Genomic DNA, 25,400 nt, shown 5'->3' with positions numbered 1-25,400 from the left:
ATATATATATATATATATATATACATATATATATATACACACACACACACATACACACACACACATACATATATATATATATATATAAAATCTCACACACGTACACTTTTAGACTTTCTGGGTTTCTATGAAACTCACAATCTACCTCAGGATTTCAAAGTCACTCGGCCCCTCAGGTCTGAGGTGCCACAGAGAGGCTGCTCCAGCAGCCCTTGGGCACAGTCGCTTGCTGGACAAGACGCCAACTTGGCAAGGTTATGCAGCTGGCAAACACAGATTCGTCAGAATAAAGTCGCCACAGGCTCAACCAGGCAAAAGATGAATGGCCCTTTCAGCAGGAGCCTGAGAGGAGGGATGTTATTGAGCCCAGCAACCAAATTTATTTTATTTCGAGATCCCCAAACTCGCTTTTTTTTTAAAGGCTTTCCGTTTCAAGGGAGCCAGAATTGCTGCCTAGGTTGGCGGCAGTACAGGTGCCTGCTCACCTAAGCATCCCCCTCTTTATTTTACGATCTCCTCCATCCACTCCATTCAAAAGTTTGAATGGATTCAGCAGGAGTGAGACAGGAAAGATAGGAAGGTGAGAAAAGGCGCGATATCAATACTGCGCTACCTTGATAAGAGGCAGGCACAGGCCAGCGCGGTGGCTCAAGCCTGTAACCCCAGCACTTTGGGAGGCCGAGGCGGGCGGATCATGAGGTCAAGAAATCGAGACCATCCTGGCCAACATGGTGAAATCCCGTCTCTACCAAAAAAATAGAAAAATTAGTTGGGCGTGGTGGGGCGCGCCTGTAATCCCAGCTACTCAGGAGGCTGAGGCAGGAGAATCCCTTGAACCCGGGAGGCGGAGGGTACAGTGAGCCAAGATCACGCCAGTGCACTCGAGCCTGGCGACAGAGCGAGACTCCCTCTTAGAACAAAACAAAAAGGCGGGTACAGGGGCTAGGTGGGTGGTGGCAGAAGGGCGTGGAACACGCCTCGTAGAGAGGAAACAGTGGGTGGGGCCACGTGCGGGTGCCGGAGTTCGCAATTCAAGCGCTCAGAGTGCTCCCTGAAGTCCCAGCTGCAAGCCAGGCGTGCTCAGCCGGCGAGTGGCTGGGTCCCGGAGCACTGCCCCTCGCGCAGCCCGCGAGCGCGTGGTAAAAAGGCGCATCTGCATCCATGCCCCAGCCGGGGGAGCTGGAGGCGCTCGCAGCCCACCGCAAGTGATGCAAGGCTGAGCGCGTGGCGGCCCCTGTTGTGCCCCGCTGAGCCAAGCGCTGAAGGACAGCAGCGCGCAACATCTCTGCTCGCCGCGCGCGGGGCGGGGCGCGGCTAGGGGGCGGGGGGCCTGGCCGCCCGCGGGGAGCTGAGGACGAGCAGGCGGCGCGCTGCGGACCCGAGGGAGGACACGGTCAAAGCATTGCTATCAACTGTGAAACCGGAGAGCCCTCTAAGCCAACAAGCTAACTCTGAAGGCTCCCTTACACCCCCGAACCACCGAAGGCGGCGATACCTGATTCAGCGCACAAACACTGGGCGTTCTGCCCCGGATACAATTACGCGGCAGAGACCCTCTCAAACTCGCGCGGGGCAGCCAAGAGACGAGGTGAGCGGAGGGACCACGCCGTTCCAGCGGGCGGACGGGGGGCGGGCTGGGAGGAGGAGAGGGGCGTTGTTTGCTCCCTGAGGTGAGTGCCGGGCGAATGGCTGCGATCCAGGGGCGGAGGATAGGAATCAGAAAGCGCAGATGGGGTTGGGCTGAGGAAGTTAGGAGTGGACAGTGGGGGCTGGCGGAGTAGGGAGAAAGGCCAGAGGTTGAGGGAGTGTGAGGAGATCTTTTTAGGCTGGCCGCTGATAGCGCCTGCAATCCTGTTTCTCCCATATGGCATCCGTTCGAGGGTCCTCTCGCGTTTGTGCGCTCAAGGCAGAGGGAGGGCAAAAGAGGGAGGTGATTCGGCAGAGGACCTTGTACTTGACCCCTGAGGGGATGGGCACCGCGGAGTCCCGAGGCTGGAGTCAGCTGCCAGGGCAGGGATAGAGATGGGGGACCAGGAGGTACTTCGGGACCTCTCACCTCTCCAACTCCCCTTTACTCCGTCTTCCTCCTCTGGAGGAATGGCAGCGGGAGGTGTTGGGGGTGGGGAGTGTCTCGGGGCTGTACACGCTTGCTGAGACCTTTCAGGGCCCGCCGTTTCCGCGTGCCCGAGCGACCCCCAACAATGGATAGTGTACAGGGGTGGCAGGGTTTCACGGGTCCCCGCGCCCATCTGGGAATGGTACGAGGTGCCCTTGCATTAGAGGAGCCTGTGCGGGCCCCCTGGATTAGAGAAGAGGTGAGCGCCTGCGGGCGGGGAGAGAAGGACGCTCTGCTGGCAGAAAGAAGGGCGCCTTCCCCGGACTGGAGGAGCGGCGAGGGGGCCTGGGAGGTGTGTTTTGGATTTGAAGGAGGCAAACCGAATCGGAGAGTGCAAGTAGATGCAGTGATTCGGGGCAAAAGGACAATCCGAGGAGGCGGGCAGGGTACCCATTCTGTATATGCAAACTCACTGGTTTAATTGAACTCACTGTTTAATTGCGGGTTTATAAAATTGAGTACCGCTGATGTGCCATAGTGCAGCATTTCCTTAGAGAAGGAATAGCCTTTGTACCTTGTACCGCGAGTTCTCATCCCCTTTCAGCATCCAGGCGGGGAGGAGAGGAGAGAAGGTAGAGAACTTCTGAGAGAGTCCTGAGAACTAACGCGAAGGGCGGGATTGCGCTAACTAGGCGTTCTCAGCAGCGAATGTCGCCAAGGGAAGGGGTGGGTGGCGGTATCAAACCAGGCATGCTCCGGAGAATCACCTTTATTAAGAGCCAGTGTTAGCAATGACGATACAGTCTTTTGTTTCTGGTGGGTCCCATTGGTAAAAATCAGAAAAAAACCACACTACTCTAAAAATCTTCAGTCCCCTCCGGCTGTCACCTTGTACTACCAGTTTTTCAGGATCAATGACGTGAATGTTAGGCAGTTTGGCTAGATGCCAAGTTGTTGTTGTTACTATTTCTGATAATTTCATGTTGAAAAACATCTATATGCACTCGGAATTTGTGTGCTTCTGACGTATCCTTAGAAAAAAATGATCATTTGAAAGAAGGATAGAAAGTGCCTTTTACTCTTTTCTTGTTTTTAAACTTTTATTTTAGGGTTTGGGCTACATGTGACGGGTTGTTACGTAGGTAAATACATGTCACGGGGGTTTTTGTACATATTATTTCATCACCCAGTTATTAAACCCAGTACCCAATAGTTATCTTTAATGGATATTTTAATAGTGTTAAGAGTAACCGCACTTCGACCCCAGGAGATTTTAAAATTAACGAGTCATGCACCTCAGTATTACATGATAAAGGAGACCAGAACTTCGTGTTGATTGAATTAAATTTTGGTCAGCTTAGTTTTCTCCTATAAAAACTATCTCTTGGTGGTTTGAGGTTTTGCTTTAGGAATGTGTCTCTGTTGAGCAACTATTCTAGATAAGCCAAAGAAAAACACTCTAGTATTGTATGAATTTCCTGCCACCTACAAGGTTAAGTTGACATCTAGTGTTGTGTGACTTAATATTATACGAATCTTTGAAAACTACAATAAAGCATAGTTCCCTGATATTTAGTAAAAGCTTGATACTCTATTAGGAGGTTGGGCATACCTGAGCAGAAAGTATACGTCTATTTCCAGATAATAGTACTATAGAAATTCAAACTTTTTAAATCTAAGATTTCCAGAGGATTATGCTTGTTGTATTTAAATTTGGTACGCATCTTAGAATAAATAAACCAATGCAGTAAATAAAGATGCTTATAACCATTTTTTTGGGATAAAACCTACTTTTTGTTTAGAGATTTTGACAGTTAACATTTCCCAATAATTTAATTTAAATTAAAACATTTTATTGCACCTTATGAACAACTGTCAGCTTTATTACCTTTTAAATATTGCTAAAAATCCCACCTTCATTTCTCAAATCGTTTTTAAAATCATGTTCCTGTTTATCAAATAATATTAATTTATTGCTTTTTAATTCATATTACATTTTCCAACATACACCTGGGAATTTCTAAGATATACTTAGAGAGTGAGAACTTTTGATTATTTATACAAGATATAATGTCTTATTTATTTGACTTCACCTGCATTGGTACTTATTTACATAAGAACATTTTCTAGGTAGATGACTTCACACCGTTAATTATTGAAACTTAAAAAAAAAATGAGACATTATAACATACAAACACTTTCTAAATCTTACTGTCTTCCTTGTTCCCTTGGAGGATATTGGATATAAGTTATTCTTTCTTATTGGGCTGTCTTTATGAATTCATAAAGAATTGAATAGTGCTATTCGCTGAGGTGTATAGAGCTGTTTTTGTTTATAGTAAATGGTCTCAGCCTGCTGGGTTGAAATACTAGAATGGAGACAGAAGTACCATTCTTCTTTTTATGTTTTTTTCTGGGTTCTCTTTCTGTTATCAGCTATCACTTTCTGCTGCTGTCAGACTGTGAGCGGGCCCTGCTGCTATATTATCTGTTGTCTTTTTTTCCATTAAATGGTGTGGGCTCTTACTTGAGTATAAAGCCTGTAGAATTTGTGACAGATAGTTTCTTTTCACATGCTTTATTTGCAGTCTGGACTGAGAGCTGAAATGTTTAGGTTTCCGGAAGGGTAGCCTCTATATAAAAGGTTTTAATGTACTTTTTATAGAAAAATTTGTGTATGAGATCTTTAGGAGGGTGTCTTAATTTCAGACAGTTCAGTCTTCTGGAAAATCTTAGTGTTTCTGAGAAACTGAAGCAGCTCTTTAAAAAAGTTTACTTTTTTTTTGTTTGAGAAGGTGTTTTGGTCTTGTTGCCCAGGCTGAAGTGCAGTGGCATGATCTCAGCTCACTGCAACCTCCGCCTCCTGAGTTCAAGCGATTCTCCTGCCTCAGCCTCCCGAGTAGCTGGGACTACAGGTGTGTGCCACCAAGCCCAGCTAATTTTTGTATTTTTTTTTTTTTTTTAACTAGAGACAGGGTTTCACCATGTTGACCAGAATGGTCTCGATCTCTTTACTTTGTGATCTGCCCACCTTGGCCTCCCAAAGTGCTGGGATTACAGGCATGAGCGAGCCACTGTGCCCGGCCCAAAAGTTTGCTTTTTAATGATAGGCCCAGATTGTCTTTATTTAGGAATATATATACTAGGATATTTTACATACTACTTTCTGCCACTGAAACTTACTAACCATAATGTAGTGTAGTTAACATTTTACCACCCTGGAAGTCTGGAATAAGAAGTATGATTTGAGAATCCTACTAACCATACTTGAGGGTAGGTGAATTATTTAAATATTTTGCATACCTACTTATGGAGAAAGTACATAATCATAATAAATTTGATTAAAATGGCTTAATTTAATTTGGTCTTGAAAACAGTGGTAATCATATCTCTTTAATCTGAAGCATTTCATAAACATTCATTCTTTTATTCAACAAATATTTGTTAAAAGCATACCTTGTGCCAGGCACTGTGCTCTGGGGATGTGCATACAATTAAGGCCCTAGGAGGACTTTAGGATTAAAAGGGGGAGATAAGGAGGAAACAGGCCATTTTCTTTTATTATTATTATTATTATTATTCTTTAAGTTCTGGGGTACATGTGCAGAACGTGCAGATTTGTTACATAGGTATACACATGCCATGGTGGTTTTCTGCATCCATCACCCTGTTATCTACATTAGGTGTATTTCTCCTAATGCTACCTCTCTCCTGTCCCCACATCCCTCTCCTATACCCCCACTGCCCTACAGGGCCTGGTATGTGATGTTCCCCTCCCTGTGCCCATTGAAAACAGGCTATTTTCAATACGTACAATATAGTGCTGGCTGTTCTGTAAGTGCCGTGATAGAGATATACACACCATACCCTGAACAGAGATTTCGAAGTGGTCAATTCTGTGTGGGGGCAGGAGATTCAAGGGTTTCTTAGAGGGTGACATCAAAGATGAATCACTGGAGGCAGGAGCAAGATCATGGAGGGCTGTTTGCCATCCTCAGGAGAATGGACTATTTTCAGGTCAAGGTTGTTTTAAACAAAGGTGTGATGTGATAAGAAAACAGCTCTTATGGCAATCTAGAAGGATGGATCTGAGGAACATGAGATATGAATGGTAGTTTAGAAGGTATTGGGGTGACCTTGGTAAGAGAGGTTGAGGTCCTTGTACCAAAGTGTTGGCAGTGGGATGAGAGAAAGCGTTTGGTTACAATGATATTCAGGTGGTAGAATCTCTAAGATTTGGTGACTGCTTTGGTGGAGGATTGGGAGTGGGTGATATAGGAAGATGGGATAAAACTTAAAAGGACATCCAGATTTGAGAGCAAGAGTGATGGAGTTCAGTTTTAGACATGTAGAACATGAAGTGCTTATAGAAAATCCAATTGGAGATGTGTGTCCAATGAACCATTGCATATAAGTTTTGGGTGGAGAGGTCCTGGGCTAGGTAGGTAGGTAGATAAATGGATAGACACACAGAAACATTTAGCAGTTTTCAGTGTATAGGTCATTATAAACAGTGAAAGTTGATATGTTTTCCAGGGTAAGTACCAAAAGTTAATGGGGAAACAGAGGCCTGGGGAGATCCTAAAACCTGAGTTGAATAGAGAAACATAGGAAGCAATGAAGAAGAATGAGAAGGTACAGAACAAGAGAGGCAAGAGGAAAATTAGGGGAGTATAACTTTTAAAAGTAGCTGAAAAATGAGAAAAGTTCAGAAAGTGAGAAGGTCAGGTTTTAAAATGAGGGGTATTAGACTGTCTTGTTCCCCTCACCCCACCCTTGAAAAGCTCTGTGACCTTGAGCTCACAATTTAGTTTTGTTTCCTCATTTACCAGATGGGGAGAGAGGCAACTACTTTATAGGGCTACTGTGAGGATCAGATGAGATAAAGTCTGTCATGCACAATGCCTGAAAGGTTACTGGTCTGTGTTTAACAAATGCTAGCTGTCTTACGGAAACCAGGACTTGGATTTGTGATTAGAAGCTGCCTAGTCATTTTTGCTTTCACAAGTACTCGCTCTCAGAATTCACGGAGAGTGATTGAAAATACATTTTTAAGATGAAAACTTGATCATACTTTTAACTTTTTGGGTTAGAAGCCAATAGAATAGCAGCCATTGAAAATTTTGTAGGGAGCAGAGGGAGCTAACTGAACAAAGTCCTTGAAGAGAGAGTGGAAGTTGTCTCAAGAGCATTGCAGAGATGTTGGGTTTCTCAGGACAAGCCATGGTTCCACCAGTCTGGAGGATCTTGTGGCATATACATTGTTTAAAAGTACCTAGTAATTAAACCTACACGTTTCTAATGTCTTATTTAAAGTACTCTTAGTATTTTAAGTGTGTTCCATTTCCTTAGGTATTATATATAAGGATGTTGATTATTCATTTTAGTAGTAGCTGAAAAGAAACTCAGAAAACAATACAGATGATTTCAAAACGTAACAAAGTATAATTTAATATTTGATGATTCCAAATGTACTTCGATATCTCATAGGGTCTTAAAAATCAACACGTGAGAAATAATTGTTAGCCTGTGTAATAACAAAAGGACTGATTTGTAGAAGTTGGTTTGATTTTTTTTTTTTTTTTCAAATTTAGACTACCATGGTAATATTTAAATATACCTACTTTTTCCCTAGGATTTTCTCTGTTTGAAGGAAGTGATGCTTTATGTTAGAGATAAACATTTTAAATTAGATTTTTATTTTCATATGTATGTGAATGTTTTTCGTCTGTAATTAATGCGTAATTTGAGAAAATGTTTACATCTGTGCACTGGTTTGGGAATCAACCAACAATTGAACATAGTACATATTGTTTACTAATTGGTTATAAGGCATATTGGTTATTAATTGGTTATAAATGATGTTTATTGTTTTTTTTTTAAGTTCAGATTAATGTATCTATTATAGGATATTCTGTTATTCACCACTTGTCATTTGTTTCTATAGCATTTAGTAGAGTACATAGCTTTTAGGACTCCCAATAAATATTTGCTGAATAAAATGAAATTAGATGTTCCATGTTTTTAAGATAAAATGAATTTTATATGTGTAGGTTTATTATTTGATTATATTCTTTACCTGAAAATAACTAACCACAGTCTTGGTTATCAGCACTTCTCTATTTTCCAGTTGAGTTTCAGTGCTTTTTTTTTCCCCCACTGTGCTTAGTCCTTCATGTTTATGGTCCTGTTATTTGTAAAGCATAGTAATCCGTGCAGGTGATTTTCAGTTTAGGCTTTCTTCTAGTTCCATGTTGTATATTCATCAACTCAGTTTTAGACTGTGTATTGTCATGCTCAGCACTGCCTTACAGAGATAACAGATGCCAAGTTGAAATTGACGTATACAGAATAGCATTTAGGAGTGCATAGCTAAAATAAAATTGTACCTTTCGTTTATGAATGGCAGGGCCTCTGGGACAGTGTAGGTCAGTTCATATTCTCTGGCTGAACATTTATGTAAATATTAAAGCATTTCGATTAGATGGAAAGATGTATAGTAGGAACATTTCAGAGATACTCTTTGCTTATAGTCTTGTACTATTTATCTAAGTTGTTAATTTGGAATAATCACTATATTGATTTTATTTTGAAGGTACAATCTATTTCCATTGACTTGATGTAAATAAGAGAAATGCATCAGCAAAGATTCCAGTTCATTAAAGAAATTTACATTCATAACTGATTTGGTAAATATTTGCTTGATTTGGAAATATTAGGTAACAAAATATTAGCGAAATCATTTTGTACTTTTTAATTGTTTTGAAGAAATTTAATACTCGAAATGTTTCAAGACACCATGTCATGACTTTTTAGTTATTACATTAACTATAGCTTATTTTAATAAGTAAAAACTATAGGGCTAATTTTCTTCCAAGTGAAACATTAAGTTTAAATAATGTGCACATGAATTTACAAAGTAGGCTCAAGTGCGCAAACATGTTATATATTCTGTAATAGGTTCCTGAAAAACTGTATAAAAGCCCAACTTTTATAAATTTAATCATGTTTATAGAATTTAAGAAAATAGGGCAAACATTTAATACTTTTTAAATATTAAGTGATAGGCATACAGATGTTTATGTTGATCTTTATATTTTTCTGTATGTTAGAAATAGTTTACAGAAAAAAATTTGTGGATAGTGACATTAAGGCACATTATATTATAAATATACACAGGGACTTTGCTATTTAAAGCAATATCAACATCTGATTTATCATAGGAAAAATTCTATCCTGATTTATTAATACCTGTTTTGCAAATTCAGATTTTTCTAATGGGCTTAAGCAGACACACATACACACACAATAACAACAACAACAAACTTGGGCACACTTCTGTAACATAGTTGAATATAGTGTTATCTGCTGAAAGTTTTTAAACTTCTACACTTAAGTCTTAATCTGATTCTACCTCATCCTCATAATATCCATTATTCAGAGGAGAGACATCAACAAGAAGAATTAAATTTTAATTTATTATTAGTTTTTTACTAGCAAAGGAATGAGTGATTTAGTGGTGGTGTCTTCCTGCTTTGAGAGAGCTGCTCTAAGACTAGGTAGTTAGTGCTGGGCAGCAGGCCCTTCTTGTGGGTTCTCTTTATGAAGAAGGTCCTTGTGTTTTACATAGATTTTGCATTTGTGCAGCTCTCCCTATTGAGTTGTTCTCACCAAGCCAATCTGGGGAGCTTTGCTTAGGGGAAAACTAGTCAAACAGGTTTGCCAGTCTATTCAAAAGCAGGGAAAAACAGTTAAATGTATTGATAAGAGTTCAGGATAAAACTGTTTTAAGGAATATTAATGCTAATCACTGACTTTGTTTTCTACTGGTTTTGAAAATACTTCAGAAACATTTGTGAGAATATATCTTAATGGCGATAAACCTAAGAGTCAGAGAAACTGGAAGGAGAAGTAAGTTAGATAGAGGGGATAAGGACAAGATGAGAAGAAGGAAGGAGAAACAGTGGAGGGAAAAAAAACTCAAGAAGAAAGGAATAGTGTTTCAGTATCATATCTGGGCTTTATGTAAACTGGGTGTGTTATAGCAGGAAACTATGGTATTGATTTAAGAATGAATTTAATTAAAACAAACAAAAAACTCACATGCCTGTGGTCTTCTACATCCAAAATAGGGAACACCTTGCCAAGGCAGGGCTGAAGTTTACTAGGAGTATTGGTGGGAAAGTGTTATAGTTAACCATCTCTGACATTTATTTTCACATGGGGATCCAAAATCTTTAACCTGGCTTTCAAAGCTCTTTATTGTCTAGCTGCTTTCTGATCAGCCTTATTTATTTTCTCCTACTCAATAGGATTCTATTCTGTTTACCCAATGGGGCATTCCTTTCAGGATATCCCTCCATTTGAGATGTCCTGTCTTTTTTTTCCTCTGCACTTCCAAATTCTCACCCAAGGTTTGGACATTCAAGTCCCACCTCAGACTGTGGCTTTCCAGTCTCTGTCTTTTCTGTGACTTTGATTTGTATATATATTGATGTTAACAATTAGGTTTCATTCTCTCTCTAAGGAGAGTATGAACTCTTGGAGCGTGGAGTCTCTTGTCTCCTCATACTCCTTGGACAAACACTACTGATCAGAGATAAGATATTTGAACATGATTGAATGGCATCTTTAGTTTGTTCACAAGGCGATAAGGGTAAGTTTCCTAATTTTTATACATATTTCGATTTTTTTATCTGTTGTTTTTTCCAGAACTTCATCATTCAAACTTGAAACATTCCCCAATTTTTTTTAACGTGGTATTCTGCATAGGAACAACATATCCTATAGGGATTGCTAGATTACTTAGTCACAATAGAAAAAAAAGTTTGATATATAGAAAGATTATATTACAGATCCATGGAACTCTACTATAAAATTATAATGGTTTAGTAAGTTTTTCTTTTAAATTTACCTGGGGCTTCTAATAGATGGGTGTGCATTCACAACTAATACTAGGTAATGCTAATAAAATAATCAAGTGATAACTGCATTTAGTTTTTATTTTGTATTTACATTTCAGTATAAGTATGCTTGATGTCATGAAACCACAGTTAGAGAAAAGAATGATTATATCCATGAGGAAGATAACTTAGGAAGTGTTCTAATTGTCCAGTTCCCCACTTCCCCATAGACCTTTTATACCAATTAAATTAAAGCACCAGCCCAGACAGAATATATTTTTTTTCATTCTTTGTGCCTATTTCCTCCTTTGGTAATCACAGAATTCTTCTGGCCAAAATATTTCCCTTTCCGTCTCCCTCTGAGCAGAGCAATTGGAGTAAGAATACATTTTAAACCAGGTGAAGTGGTGCAGGTTGGTGGTCCCAGCTACTCTGGAGGCTGAGATGGGAGAATTGCTTGAAGCCAGGAGTTGAGTCCCAGGCTATAGTGTGCTGTGGAGATCATGCCTGTGAATAGCTGCTGCACTGTAGCCTGGGCAACATAGGGAGACCTTGTCTCTTAAAAAAAAAAAAAAAGAATATATTTTAAGACAATTCCTCAGCGAAAGGAAGAGAAGAGATAAGTTAGATAAGATTATTAATCAGAAGCAATGTTTGTCTGTTTAATTTGCCAGTTTTAAATAATTCTGGAAGGCATTTGAGAGGTCTTTATATTCCTTTAGTCAGTTAGACGCTATCTGAAGATATGCTTTGGAATATACTTTGTCTTTAAACTTCTAAACTATATGCAATATACAGAAATAAGGCCCTCTGGCTATCCTCTCTCCTTAATTTTTTTCTGTCCCTTCAGCTTTTCTGAAGATAATTTTCCTGCTTCTTCTAGGGAATTCAGAAGAGGGGTCCTAGTGAGTGGTTTACAAATTTGTGTGGGCAAGGGATGGATAGAGTGGAGATGGGGTAGGCGCCTGCACATCACTAGGATTTGATTGTTTGTCCAGCCTCTATGTGAGCTCTGCATGGCTTATGCTTTCTGACCATTATTTTTGCCAGCAAAAATGAGGTAGCTTATTTTAATATTACCTAAATGCAGTTCTGTTCCTATTCTACCCCTATTATTCCATCCAAAAGGAGATTGAAAGGAAGACATTTTGAACCAGACATGTTGATTTCCTGGTGGACTGTACAGTATCTGTAACATTTAGAATTAATTAATTCATTCATTCAATAAGCAACCTAGTATATGCTAGAACTCTTCTGCCTTAGAGCCAAGATGTATCGTATTTTTTATAGTCTAAATATTTAAGGGTTTTATAAAGTTTAATAAAGTCATGACCAAAGCTTTACAAAGATTGCTATTTTGATTCATGTATCATAGAATTCAATAAAAAGTCAAACTATTATCTCACATATGGCAGTAACAACTTTGGAGAGTGTTTATATGGTACACACAAAGGATGCTGGATTAGGACCCAGGAAACCTTAATGCTAGCTCTGACTCTGCCAGTGAGTAACTGAACTAGCTGTGTGATTCCAGGCAACCATCCCATGGATGGAGACTTGGCCACTTTCTCTACAAATGAGGGATTTGAAGTCACCTATCTTTAGCTTGTACAGTGTGACTAATCTATTTTAATTTTAATTTAATTTTATTTTATTTTTGAGACAGAGTCACACTTTGTCGCCAGGCGTCAGGCTGGAGTGCAATGGTGCGATCTCGGCTCACTGCAACCTCTGCCTCCTGGGTTTAAGCGTTTCTCCCGTCTCAGCCTCCAGGTAGCTGGGACTACAGGTACACGCCACCATGCCCAGCTGATTTTTTTTTTTTTTTTTTTTTTTTGGTATTTTTAGTAGAGACAGGGTTTCACCATGTTGGCTAGGATGGTCTCAATCTCTTGACCTCGTGATCCGCCCACTCGGCCTCCCAAAGACTAATTTATCTTTTAATGAAAATATGTGTTTTTAAAAATTTTTGTATCATTTTGGCACAAGTATATTAAGTGTCAATGTTTAAGTGTATTTATCTTATTTTTATAAGACAATGGCAATGATATACAAAAGACTTTCTTTGGACATGCCTCATTGTGGTGAATATCTGTTATAATCCTTAGATACTTAGAACACACAAAACTGTACATTTTAACCTGTTAGTAAAGGAATATCAAAGAAATTTATTCTTTCTGCAAAAACTCCCAAAATTTTTCCAATTCTGGGGACTAAGACAACTTCTATTTTTAATCTAATACTCAACCTATCTAATACAACCTTCTCCTAGTGATGATGGTGGAATTCTATAAAACAATAGGGAAGTTTGTTATTTGTGCACCTGTGAAGAATTTCAAGGAATGGAATAGGAAAAATACCTAGAATTTTGTTTCTTGTTCTGATTTGCTTTTTGGTTATACTTGGCAGTTTTGTCCTGAAACCATGTTTGAGACATTACATGAAAATGTATTTTGTGACTCTTAATAATGTTAAAAATACATTTAAACTAGTGATAGTGAAGAAAGAACACCTTAATTAGTTTGGAAACAATCCTATGATCTTTTGTAATTCTCTAACATTTCTGTAGCCTTAAGAATCTCTAGTAATGTATTGAAAAGCTGTTTCTCCCACATGTGAATGTGTTTCATTGGAGGAGAAGATGAAAATTTGATCTGGATGTTCTCCAGATTCACTTGCAGTATTCTACTAATTAAAATCCCAATAAAAGATAATTGTAAAGAATACTAACAAAACATTTGAAAACACAAAGCGTTGTTTTTGTATTTTTTTTAAAGAAAATGTATACTTGTCAGAATGTAAAGCCTCAGATAATCTCAGTTGTATGATTTATGAAACTTTTCTCACTTGCGTAAGGATGGGATCAGAATCAAAACATGGAATTTCCATGTTTGCTGAAAGTTCATCACATGATGCAGATTCATGGAGATAACTGTATGAGGCTAGTCTTGGGGAACTGCAGAAATAGAAACCCACATCTTATTCTGTAGGATATATATCTACATGTATCTGTACATACATATATAAAATATATATACATATATAAAAATATATATACATATTTATTTTAAAACTATGTATGTGATCGAGACAAAAGTGTTTTAATACGACTGCTTTCTTTATTAAAAAGGAAAATTGCATTTAAAAAAAAATTACAAACTTGTACTTACATTGTCTAAATTTGGTTTCTGTAACAGAAGCATCAGTGTTACCTGGCAATTTGTTAGAAATGGAAATTTTGGGGCCCATCCTAGATCTGTAAAATCAGAAGCCATGAAGGCAGGCCCCACAGTGTGTGTTGTGACAAGCCCTACAGGTTATTGTGATACATACTGATGTTTGAGACCCTCTTATCTATGATATCAAATATTTCGTCAATTCACACTTTTCTCGGATAATGAAAAATTCTGATCATCTTAAGGAAAAAAGAAAAATTCAGTTTATATTTTAAAATACTTTCCTGGTTAGTTTTATAACCTAAACTCATGATGTCTGATTTTCTTACTAATTGGTTATTGAGGCATCAGCAAATATTGTTAATTCAGATAAACCCACGCATTTCTCAATTTCTTAAAGAAAACAGGGTTGAATTAGTTTTTTTTTTTTTTTAATATATATATTTTGCTGTGACATCGTTTAAGTGTAGTCTAGATTTTCTTGATTTTTATTATAGGAAATGAGGGGGAGGAGGATTTAAAAAGCAAAAAACTGTTAGTCCTAGGCCTCATCCTCAGAAATTCTGGTTTGGTTGAACTACATTGTGGATGGTAAGTTTTCAGGCATCTCTATTTTTCCAAAGCTTCCCAGGTGATTATTATGTGCAACCAGAGTGGGACTATAGTCATGTGTTCAAAGATAGGCCCACCTACCACATATTGGTCCATTAAGAAAATTGCACATTAGATCTATTGGGTTATTTTATTTTTTTAAACAAATTGTCCTTTAGTGTTATGGTTCATTAAAAAATAATTTCTTTTCCAATAGGTTATGGGTATTGCTGATTTGCTTAATCATGTTACTGATCATTTTATTACTCTTTATTCTACCTCTTGGTTTTACTGTAAATCCTTGCTCATTCAATGTGTACTCCAAGCACTAGTGGCATCCCCTATTACTAGAGAGCTTGTTTCAGAAATAAGTAATGTGGGACCCCATCCTAGATCTACCAAACCACAATTTATATTTTAATAGTATTCCTATAAAGTGTGTCTTCAGATTAATGATTCTCTATAACTTAAAATTTTAAATCAAAGTAAATTCTATTTCTTTTCCTTTCGTTTCTTAGAATTGATTGGTCTGGTCTTAACTACTTTTTATGAACCAAATATATCAATCTCATTAAACCTATTCTTAAACCCAGTTTTTTTTTTTTCCAGTAAGTTTTAGAATAGTAAGGGATATTCCAAGTTACATAATTTCATTGCCCTACCTGACAGGTGAAGAAAATTAGGAACATAAATTAAATGACTTGGGCCTATGACAAAGACTAGTGATTTGAGGATCCATAGATTCATGCTGCAATCATGTTGTTTCTCTTGTCATTATACGTCACTTAAAGTGATATTAGCTTTATAATTTAAACCACTTAAAATGTGAGCTAACTGAAAAGATAGTCTTAAGGTACCAAGTATCATAGATGTCCAAAAAAAACTCAACATTTTAAATATGCATTAACCATTATTTTAATTACCTATCTTGATAATACTTTACTAACACATTACTTCAAATTAGCTTAGAATTTGTTTATTAACTAATAATGGGGAAGTTGACTATTAAACAGAATGTAAATGAAATAAACTGCCATGTTTCCTTACTACTGATTAGGTATTAAAACTATTCATGTGTTCTTGAGAGACTGCTGGTACTTTGTATACAGAAATTAAAAAAGTTGTTTGGAATTGTTTATTCTGAGTTCCTGGGAATCTGGGGCTATGTGCATTATGCTTTTCTAAATTCCTGGGATAATTGATGAGCTTCAGTTCAGGTCTTGATAGTTGGGATCCATATTACCTTCATTGTATTACCTGTATTTCTCTTATTGCATGTAAGTTGCCAGTGCTAGATCCTTATCTGTCAATCCACTGGGAGAATTGCATAAATATTTCCAGCTGCTTTCTAAAAATTCAGAGTCTCGGGTTTCTCCCTACACTCCGTAACAGCTTATTTGCTGAGGTGACTTTGGAACCTGCATTTTTATTAAGTACCTGAGGTGATTCTTCTGGATGCTGGAATTTGAAAACAACTTCATTAGGTGATTATATGTTTGTGTTTTATATAGTTAAATTTAATTACTATCATCAAGCATTAATGAAAACAACTTCATTAGGTGATTATATGTTTGTGTTTTACATAGTTAAATTTAATCACTATCATCAAGCATTAATGGGACACATACTATGTATAAGTACTGAGTGCGATCTGTTGATATTCGTATTATCTTATTTTTCTTTTTATCTTAGTAACTTATTTTTCTTTATTATCTTATTTTTCTTTTCTCTCTGTATTTTTGTTTTTAGCTTATCTTCCTGTTTAATGTTTGCAGAGAAACTCCCCAGGTGGGCCTGAGCCAGCTATCACTGATAAGTAAATAGGGTTGAGTTTCTCATTACAGCTTCACCACCTGTACTGTAGATGTCTGAAAAGAGATAACTGCAGATACTTGTGTTGAAAAAGTGGTAAGTGCAGTTAGCTTGGAGTCGTACAAAAGCAACAACAACTTTCTTTATAACCTTTCCTTCAAGAAGAGGTTCTTTTGTATTCCTCTTGGCGATGTCCCAGGTGCAAAATTGAATTTTTTGAGTGGTATTGCTAATAGTTTCTTCCTTTCACAGTATTTCATGTGTGTAAAGAAAGGTCTGCCTCTGTAATACTTGTAGAGAGTTCTATTCATCTTATTTTTCATAAGATGACATAATAGTGTAAGGAATGTAATAGTAATACAATATTTTTCATCACGCTCTTTTAAATGATTTTGTTATCAGGCAAACCAATATTTTAAAAGCAAAAGTGATTGCATCAGAAATTTTTACCAAAAACTTCTGACAGGGAACTTTGGATTATTTCATTAAATGTATGAAATGAAATCAAATTCCTTCTTCCTTTGCATTCAGCCAGCATTTTTGGTTTTATTTCTGCAGTTAAGCTGTGTGCTTCCATGCAAATACGTTTCTTTAATTTTTCTAATGGAATGAAAGACGTTAATTTAGTAATGTGGCAGATTTTGAAAATCTAGAGCTACCTATATTTATTTACTGCTGACAGCCAAACTGAGTTCTCTCAGTGTAAGGTTTTCACACAGATTGTACTCTTAATTAAAGGTGCCACACTTTTTTTTTTTTTCAGGTAGCAGTTTTAACCAACCACAGGTGGCTTCAATTTTCTGAATTATTTCTTCTCCTACCTCAAATCAATATGTTCCCATTCTACCTTGTGATTTTAGGGGATTCCTTGCTTTTACTAGTTTTATTGCTAATAGCTACCATAAATAACTTAAGAATACCAAGAATTGCCTGCAGATGGAAGATACATGTTTAAAACCTGGGTTGTTTAACAACTAAGTAGATATAAAGCTGGGTTTTTCCCCAGTTTGTCCACAGCTACACTTTTTTTTAAGCTTTCTTTTCTTTCTGCCTTCACATGATGGGATACAAGTACATTAATTTACTAGATACTAGATCTTTGTCCAGTTTTTAACCTCTCGGTCTCATTACCTGTAAACTAGTGGCTGCTTTCTTGCCTTCATATGAATATGAAATGAGATAATGTTTATAAAGCAGGTAATGTAAGGAAGGCATGCGGCAATTAAAAACAGCTGCTATTTATTGACACTTGTGTGTTAAGTCAAAGAAATAGAGTGACCAGCTTGTCCCCGTGTGCCCAAGACTTTCCCAGTTTTAGCATTGTAAGTCCCACATCCTGGAGCACTTCCTCCCAGTTCTAGGCAAACCAGGATTCTGAGTTCCCCCCTAGGGTTTCAGTGACTTAGAAAAGGTAGCTTATCTGCTTCATACACAATAATTTGGGCATAAGCAGGCAGGGCTGGTGTTATGGTTACACAATCTGAGGTCCGAAGTGTCTTTGTTGTTACCCCTTTTCTGGTATATAATTCTGTCGGTATAGTCCAGGATGTTAATCATTACCATGTCTCATTCCAGCTGGCAGGAAGTTGAAAAGTGAACCTCCAAGAGCATACATTAGAAAGGGCACATAGCACTTCTGCTTCCATCTCACTCTCATTGAGTAAACTCATTTATATGACTAAAACCAGCTATTAGTGAGGTAGAGAAAAATTGTCTTTCGTCTTTTTGGCTATGAGCCAAACTGAAGTAGAGGAGGGATTCCATTACTGGAAGAAAGAAAAAAGACCATAGCTGTCTCTCATGTCCCTATGCCTGGCATCTAAGTTCTAGTTTCTTTTCATAATTCTTGTTATTACTGAAGATAATGGCAATTCTCTTGGTCATTTGTAACACTAATGTGAAATGTGTAAGATGAAAGGCCCCAGATTCAAGGAGAAGCTGTAATGAAATCAGTACTTTTACTTGATACTTTCTTCCTCCACTTGTAGTATACATTACCCCAGAAATTTTCTCTGTAGTTGAGGTGTGTAAATAACGTCAGTGTCTCAGGAAAAGGCTTTTTATTCATAATTTTGTTCAAAAATAAGGCAATTCATATAATTAGAAGGTTCATTTATTTAAAATTAAAGAAAAAAGTGGGGCTGGTAGTGGAGATGCATGTGGTACGTCTATATATCGTGGCTCAAAGTCACAATTGCAGTCATTTACTCAGTAAGTAAATATTAAGTGCTTGCTACATAGTTAGGCAATGAGAATAAAGCAATTACCAAATTTAACTAAAATCCCTACCTTTATGGAGCATAAGTCATACTAGGGAAAGGCAGAAAAATACATTTTTAAGATAAAATTTATATTTATTTAAAAGTATCTGTAATGATAATCAATATTTATTTTACTGAATTTATATTTATTATTTTGCCGGATGGCATTTTCCAAGGCGTATTTGTAGAAGGTGCTTTGAAGAGAGATGAAGTTTCTCTTACAATATTCTGTGTAGTACAAAGTTTGACCTCTGGTGGCAATTGATAGGTGTATTTGCTCACATTATTGCAGTCTACAAAACAGTAAATGCCAGGGAAACTTAAAAGTACAGAGAACCTCAGTTGTTCAGATTACATAATCTGCTTTGGACTAAATCATCCCCTTTGATATTCTAAATATGATTCACCATATACAGACATGATTTTATATTTTCCATAAGCCCTTATTTTGTTTTTCATTTAATGCAAAGATACTTTGATTAATTCTTGTTTAAAATAATGAATTGCTGAGCTGCTGGGATGATAGACTCTCAAATATTAGCTTCTTTCACGTAGTTTATGTGCTTGTCATTTTTTTCTCATGTGGTTCAATGGTTCATCCACATGAATGCTTTCCAGTTCAGAGTTATTAACAATGAGCAGCTCTTAACTTAGTGAAACTAGAGAAATGATTCTTTCAAGTGGTAGTCAAAGGTGATTCCCCACTTTTTAAAAAAATAACAAGGGTGGAGGGTGGGAGGAGGGAGAGGATCAGGAAAAATAATTGAGTACTAGGCTTAATACCTGGGTGATGAAATAATCTGTACAACAAACCCCCATGACACAAGTTTATCTGCGTAACAAACTTGCACTTGTACCCCTGAACTTAAAAATTAAAGAGAGTTAATGTATTCAAAAAAAAAAAAAAAAAAGTGACGTAACCAGGAGTCATGTACAATATTAAACTCTGGTATTTTAGCTTTAGCATCTTTGGGAAAATGAGAACTATGAGGGATTTATAAAAGTCTATTTTCATCTTTAAAATATTTGAATAGTATAATGGGGTGTTCCTGTATCAAATTTCAGCATATATGAACCATTGATACCTAGGCACAGGAGCATTATAACTAATCTGATTTGTTTTCTGGAGCTCTAAGGGTTTAAAACCCTTCCTTTGAGCCAGGCGTGGTGGCTCACACCTGTAATCTCAGCACTTTGGGAGGCCAAGGTGGGTGGATCACAAGGTCAGGAATTCGATATCAGCCTGGCCAACATGGTGACCCCCATATCTACTAAAAAAAAAATACAAAAATTAGCCAGGCATTGTGGTGTGTGCCTGTAATCCCAGCTACTCAGGAGGCTGAGGCAGGAAAATTGCTTTAACCCAGGAGGCAGAGGTTGCAGTGAGCTCAGATTGTGCCATTGCATTCCAGCCTGGGTGACAGAGCAAGACTGTCTCAAAAAAAATAAAAATTAAAATTAAAAAAGAAACCCTTCCTTTGGCCTTGGAGAAATCACTTTTACAGATGAATGTTATGGATGTGCAACATTTAAGTAAAGTACCCCTCCAATATCCTGATATTCTTACTGTTTTCCCCAAATTAATTCACACTGAAATGTTAAAGGGTTTCCCTATGGCAAGTGGTAGACACACCTATTAAAATGCTTTTGGCTTTCTGTCTTGAAGGCAAACATGGAAATAATTTTTAATAGGAAGAAGAAAGGATAGACTGATATGCAGTTGTTTGTGTAGAGCCTTCGAATTTTTGTACATTCTTCGAATTTTGAATTTTCTTCAGGATTCTGGCAGTATATTACTCTACTGCCAAAACCTTGTAGTCAAGTAGTAGTAGTATTCCAGAAGCCAAGAGAGAATTTAGATGAATATAGAATCACTAGTGGCTAGTGTTAAAGGGAAGTCCAAACAGATAAGTGGAAATTGGGAAGCCTTAGTTCCCTTAACAATGAGAATTTCGTTAGAATTGTGGTAGATTCAAAGGCTGACTATAAACATCTGGGGAGTAAGTGAAGACCAGCAAATAGAAACTGATGTTTTAAGATGCTTAACTCCAAAGGGAGGATACGAGTAAGGCTTCAGCTCCATGGATGTGCCAGCTGATAACTGTTATATGAATTATCTACTTTTGGTAGAAATCTTTGAAAATCCTGAAAAATATAAGAAAAGCAAAGAAAATTGCTCAAGATGACAACCTTAAACTTATCAGTTTGATATTTACTTTATTGTCATAATTACTTTATATATACCTATATGTATATGTCATATATGTAATTGTATTTCTAATCTTAGCATTATAAGTATTTTTTGATATTAAAATTATCTTAAAACATAATTTTTGATGGTTCTATAATTTTACTGCTGGATTCATAGTGGTTTCTGGCTGTTTGCTGTCAGCTATGAATGCAGTGGACATTTTTGTACACACGTATTGGTATTTCTGTAATATTATAAAATAATATGCCAGTTGTATTTCAGAACATTTACACCAGTTTATATTTTCACCAACTTCTTAAGACTACACTGTGCCTTTGCAAAAGTTGAGCATTATCACTAAAAATAACATCCTTGCTGGTTTTATAAGAGACAAGTCTAGTTTGTTCATTTGTTCAATCATTCCACTGTAGCTCTGTCAATGCCTCATACCACTTCTCAGAACTATGGTGTATTTATTCCCTTTTATATTTTTCATTCACATTTTCAATGGAGCTTCTGGAGAAAATGAATGGAAATGCTTGTGTTTAATCTGCCATTTTAAGCTGGAAACCTCTGCCTGCTCCAGATGTTCTAAATAGTCCAAAAATATTAATGATTATGCAATCAAAAGTGTTTTCTTTGCTTTAGCTTAAAGTTCTTTTTCTCTTTCCAGATAGTCCTTTAAAGCTAAACATTTTAAATGGCTTTATCTAAAAAAGTTTTAACATTATGTTCTTCAATTTACTTTAAGGAAAGATTAAGGTGAAAAAATGTAATCATTTTCTTTTCAAATATAGAGTAAATTTTTTTTTTTGAGACGGAGTTTCACTCATGTTACCCAGGCTGGAGTGCAATGGCGCGATCTCGGCTCACCGCAACCTCCGCCTCCTGTGTTTAGGCAATTCTCCTGCCTCAGCCTCCTGAGTAGCTGGGATTACAGGCACGCGCCACCATGCCCAGCTAATTTTTTGTACTTTTAGTAGAGATGGGGTTTCACCATGTTGACCAGGATGGTCTCGATCTCTTGACCTCGTGATCCACCCACCTCGGCCTCCCAAAGTGCTGGGATTACAGGCTAGAGTAAATATTTAACAAAATTGAGTAAGTTTTTCCATCCTCATCTATTTGTGGTACTTCCTTCATTGTATATTATGTTTATATTTATTCAGGAAATTCTAATAGGCTTCCTACACTGATACATTAATTTCATGTAGAATTATTGGGCTAGTTTCAGTTTTTAATTACTGGATTTAAAAATATGTTTTAATATTTATATGGATATCCCAAATCCAAATCATTAGTTTCATTTTCAAAAATGTATTCTCTCTTCTTTTTATATTTTTCCAATGAACATAGGTATATTTTGATTAAATTCCACACAAAACATAACAAATCATCCACTGGAATTTGAAAGAATTTTATTCAATCTATTTGTAACATAGGAAGGATTAACTGTTTTATAATATTTCCTTTCATTAAAACAAAAGTGTTTCTATACATTTAGAAAATATTCCTGTGTACATAACTTCAGAGGAAGTCTGGCCATGTTATAGCCAACAAATATCCTGTGTTGGTAATGTAAAAGGTATGTTGTACACTTTATTGTTTCTGTGAATGAGGTATTTTTTTATCCTATACTACTTTAAAATAATATTTATTTTTCTTTCAGTAAGAGTAACACATGCCCACTGTGAATTTCTTTGTGAATACACAAAAGGAAAAAGTTAAAATCCCTTATAATTCACACTATTCGGAGAAAAATGCTACTATTTTGGCAAGTACCATTCCTATAATTGTACACATGTATATATTTTGCAAAGTGGTACATGAGGGGTATAATATTTAGTATCCTAATTTCTAGTCAACATTAAATCTTGAATGCCTTATGCCATATTCTTTTTATAAGTTTATTTTAGTGGCAGCATTATATCAATGAATGACAATTTGTCTAACCAATCCCCAGTTGTTGAGAATTTAACATACCTTTAAGATTTGCGAATAGTAATAATCCTCTCCTGCACTAAATGAATTCAGGAGAATGCTTAGGGAAGTTGAATATCTATTACGTATGTTGCAGGTTGTATTTCTAGAATATCATTTGTCATTATATTTATGGTGCATTTGTCTGCATATTTTATTTGTATTATTTTTTTTAATTTTCTTTTTATTGAGTGTTTTTCAGGTTGGCTATTATAACAACATAATTATATTAAAATAGAAGATAATTATATTACCTTTTCTAATTATAATGAATTATATAACAAAAATAAGATAATGATATAATTATATAAACTCTAAGATAAGTATTGTGGGCTGCTTGCATGGAAGCCTTTTAAAAAAATTAATGAATTTTATTTTTTAGAGCAGTTTTTTTGTTCACAGAAAAATTGAGCAAAAAATACAGAGATTTCCCATGTACTCCCTCTTCTCACATGCACAACCTCCTGCACTGTGGACCTTCTGCACGGGAGTGGTACATTTATTACAATCAATGAACCTACAATGACCAATCATTATCATCCAAAGTCCAAAGTTTATATTAGTATCCATTCTTGGTGTTGTACATTTAATGGGTTTGGATGCATGTATAATGACATATATCCACTGTTATAGTATCATACATAGCCGTTTCACTGCCCTAAAAATCCTCTGTGCTTTGCCTGTGTATCTCTCACTTACCTGCTAACCTTTGGAAGCCAATAATCTTGTTGTGAGTTCTGTATTTTTGCCTTTTCCAGAATGTCTTTATAGCTTGAATCATATATTAGGTACAAAATCATATAATAGGTTGGGCAAAAACCATTAAAAGAAATGGCCAAGAAAACACAATTACTTTTGTGCCAACATAATAGTACGTAGCTATTTCAGAATGACTTCTTTTACTTAGTAATATGCATTTAAGTTTCCTCCATGTCTTTTCATGGCTTCATAGCTCATTTAAGTTTTTAGCATTGAATATAATCTATTGTCTGATATACCAGTTTATTAATTAATTCACCTACTTTGCTGTTTCCAAGTTTTGTCAATTTAGTAAAGCTGCTATAAACACCTGTGTGCAGGTTTTAATGTAGACATTTTTTTTTAGCTTCTTTGGGTAAATACCAAGGAGCACGATTGCAGGATTGTGATAAGAATACGTTTAGTTTTGTTTGACAGCCACACTGTCTTCCAAAGTGGCTGTACTGTTTTGCATTTCCACTAACAATGAATGAGAGTTCCTGTTACTCCACATCCTCTTCGGCATTATGTCAGCTTTCTGGATTTTGGCCATTTTAATGATGTGTAATGTTATCTCACAGCTGTAATTTGCATTTCCGTAATGATGTATGTTATAGAGCATATGCTTATTTGCCATCTGTCTATGTTTTGTGGTGTGGTGTCAGTGAAGGTCTTTGGCCTATTTTTTTTAATTGAGTTTTAAAAAAATTGTTGAGTTTTAAGAGTTCTTTGTATGTTTTGGATAACACTCCTTTACCAGATCTATCTTTTCCAAATAGCTTCTCCTAATCTTTGGCTTGTCTTCTTCCTCTCTTGATGTCCACACATTTTTAATGTATTCAAGTCTGTCAGTGTCCATTTAGATTGTTGTTTGAGATTTTGATTTAGAAAGCTCTTCCCTGCTTGAGTACTACACATTTTCACCAACATTTCCATTATTTTATAGCTTTATTTATTTATTTTATTTAACTCTTGAACTGGTCTGAAGTTTGTTTTGTTTCATGGTTTGAAGTAAGTTCCTAACTTCTTTTCAAATTCTTAAAAAAGTGACAAATCCGGTTATTAGAATGGTTTGCTCATTCACCACTGATCTGAAATGTCAATGTTTAGTGTAATATATTCATGTACAATACATACTATACACTACATTACAAACATATGTACATGTTTGGGGCTTTTTTTTTTTTTTTTTTTTTTTGGCATTGATCCAACTCTTTTCTTCTACCATTACTGGATTATTTTAATGTAACGTTGTTTTAATGTAATATTGTCGTATATTTTAGTAACTGAAAATGCAAGCCTACTGATTATTCTTCCATTTCAATGTCTTCTTGCTTGTTTTACAATTTTATTTTTCAGATGGATTTGGGAATCATTTTTTTACCTTTGAAGGGATTTATTACTAGGAGTTTGTGGTAGTTTTAGATCTCTACTATATTTGAGAAAATTTTATCTTCATACACAGTTCTTAGTCATGTTTCTTTTGCTTCTCTTTTATAATTCTTACATAGTAAGTTATTGAACAAGTCTGAAATAATGAATGATTAAATAATGAGTATAATATTTATTCCCTTTAACATTCTTTGTATTTCCTCCTGAACAAAAGTGTAAACTTTAGAAGCAGTAAACAGTTACACAGTTGATAAAATTCAATATTTATATCTGAGTTTTAGAAAGTCTCAAAAAAAGCCA

The 25,400-nt window shown here is 36.5% G+C and overlaps 1 protein-coding gene across 1 annotated transcript in view; it reads left to right on the top strand.

The window, feature by feature from the left end:
- Nucleotides 1–1,067: 1,067 nt before the first annotated feature.
- UGT8 (UDP glycosyltransferase 8) overlaps nt 1,068–25,400 on the top strand; it is an 82,134-nt gene continuing 57,801 nt past the window's right edge. The window contains exon 1 of the mRNA XM_032292472.1: nt 1,068–1,588. The gene's annotated coding sequence lies outside the window, so the exon portion shown is untranslated. The remainder of the gene's footprint in view (nt 1,589–25,400) is intronic.

The sequence above is a fragment of the Sapajus apella genome, unplaced genomic scaffold (genome assembly GCF_009761245.1).
Source record: "Sapajus apella isolate SASKATOON/1434 unplaced genomic scaffold, GSC_monkey_1.0 scaffold27, whole genome shotgun sequence".
NCBI lineage: Eukaryota > Metazoa > Chordata > Mammalia > Primates > Cebidae > Sapajus > Sapajus apella.
Note: the sequence above shows the minus strand (reverse complement) of the source record. Positions and strands in the feature narration are given on the sequence as shown.